The sequence below is a fragment of the Penaeus monodon genome, chromosome 7 (assembly GCF_015228065.2).
Source record: "Penaeus monodon isolate SGIC_2016 chromosome 7, NSTDA_Pmon_1, whole genome shotgun sequence".
Lineage (NCBI taxonomy): Eukaryota > Metazoa > Arthropoda > Malacostraca > Decapoda > Penaeidae > Penaeus > Penaeus monodon.
In genome coordinates this window covers 7,835,409-7,837,908 of record NC_051392.1, presented here as the reverse complement: position 1 = coordinate 7,837,908, position 2,500 = coordinate 7,835,409, and the positions used below count along the sequence as shown (strand labels likewise).

Sequence of the window (2,500 nt, the reverse complement as noted above, 5' to 3'; positions counted from 1 at the left end):
ATATATTATATATATATATATTATATATATATATATATATTATATATATATATATATATATATATATATATATATATATATATATATATATATATATTCACCATTTTAAAGCGATCTTTGCTTTTGCTTCCCTTTGGCCAAAGTTGAAATTTCAGCTTAATATCTGAACCGTGAGCTTCACACAACCCTCAGAGTAATCCGTCGTAAGCTCGCTGTGATGGGGCTTGAGGAGTGCTGCATGTGGAAAAAAAACATCTGCTAACATTAGTATGCAGATCCAAGTGCTAATAGCAGTGTAAAATTACTTTCTTTATGCAAATGAAATTATCAGCCAGTGATATCCAGGAACTTGATATGGAGGTTACACGATCATTCGTACTAATTCCAATATTTCTCGAAGATCTTTAAATTTAGTCGACCATAATGATAATGTTTTCTCTCTCTCTTTCTCTCTCTGTCTCTTACATTATTTTGTTGAACTTTATTTTTTGCTCTTCGAATCACGTGGCGTGCCATAGGCAAGGACTCTGCGTGTCGAGTCTGGCACGCGTGCCAAAGGTTACTGACCATTGCCCTACGATGTCAAGTTCTTGACTGAGCCACGTAGCTCATCACTGCGACATTATAAACGTGTGTTCTTCCAACATTTACACATTTCATGGATTTTAAACAATATCATGCGTGTTTACCATTTACTCATTTATTTGTACCTATATTTACAAACAACTTTGCGAAGCCTAGGATTTTTAAAAATATGCTTGCGCATGCGCGTTTCCAAACCTTTCATTCGCGGACAGTCGCTGGTGAAAAACGTTAATGTCGGTTATGGACTAAAATTTATGCAATACAGTGAAGAGATAATGACTTTGATATAAATCGTGGTGTGATATTAGTGCCCATTAAGTGTGCTAAGTGTTGAAAAAAGTGCAAATGAAATACCGGGAACTTCGGAAATCGATTTACACTCAACTGGAAAAAAAGGGAAACGGCGGCATCATTTCGTGATTTTTGAATACGAAGGTAAGTGGATTTCAGATAACACAATGTGTGCAGAAATAAAACGTATTATTCTGTAATCTATCCCTTAGAGAAAGGTTTCGATTCTACTTGTTACAACGAAGTTATATTACCTATACGCTTAGAGCCTAAAAAGTAGGATCATGGGGGGTAGGGGGTAGTTATAATGTTTCGTAATAAGTCCACGGGAAGTAGGGGGTGGCGGGACGTGGGAGAGTATTTACGTATTTTTTCCTAACCGAAAGTTGTAGTTAGTTCCCGTATATTTGTTGAAAGTTGGCATTCCGGTCCGTAGAGTTTGACTGTGTGCGCGTCCGTCATGTTTCATTGCGTGATTTTGATTTTTTCTTCGTATATATTTTTTGTTTGATAATCCTTATTTTCACATTAAAAAAACATACTCTATTCTCGCTCTGGACCTAATCAAATCTCCCTATCTATTATCTTCTATAAAAATATCTCATAATTTAAGACACACAATACGATCTCTGCGCACAACTCCAGCATTCTTATCTCTAAGCTTTCAGTCGGGTATTGGACCTCACAAGATATACATAGTATGCCCTCAATACCCACAAGCCTTAAAGAAGATGTTACACGCCAGTTCAGTCTTAATTACAAAAGCCATCCGCATCTTGTGAATATTTATCATCCAAGCTAACAACCAGCAACTTGAAATTTCAAGCACTGTAACAATAACCTTGTTACATTTAAAATAACGATAACGAAAAGGATAAGAATAAATGATAATAAGAACGATAATAATGATGATAATAAAATAATGATATAAGCAATATTAAATAGTCTGTCATCAAGAACAGTTTTCTCTTTCACGTACTCACTTCCGTTTTCTTTCACTATAAGTTTGCTTTCTATGGCCGCTTGCTTCAGTGACCCCCATACGTCTAGACTTCATAACGCATTCAATAACGAAGTATTTAAGAGAAACAGTCTATTATATTCCTCAAAGAAAATCGTAACTGAACTGTATTCATGTTGACAAATGTAGAAAAAGGTATGAATGAGAATTAATAGCTTCACAATGCAAGAGATGTAATTAACCGATGTCGAATATATGTTTGTCAGAAATACATGAAAACGTGTATTTCTGACGAGGATATATTCGAAACCGGTTAAATACATCTCTTGTACAGTGAAGCTATTCATTTTCATTCATAATTTTTTCTATATTATCGTATTTTATACCCGAATAATATGCGCGCGGGTTTTAGCAACAATGACCGTATCATTTTTCAACGTCGGTATACGGATTATCCTATGCGTAACTAGGCAGCGAGCAGGTTCGGTTATCGCCTTCGCTGTTGTGATTTTGCGTTGTTGAAATGAAATGGATCGGTAGATTTTAAAATTAACTTTGAAATTGGACTGCACTTAAGAAAGAGATTGTATTATATCATTAAACATAAGATAAATAGCTTAATTTCTTCTGGAATTAGAAAACAATGACACACAAGTTTACTAA

General features: G+C 34.8%; 1 long non-coding RNA gene across 1 annotated transcript in view; it reads right to left on the bottom strand.

Moving 5' to 3' along the window:
* Positions 1-2,500, bottom strand: part of LOC119575034 — a 70,929-nt gene that overhangs the window by 67,969 nt on the left and 460 nt on the right. The window lies entirely within an intron of this gene.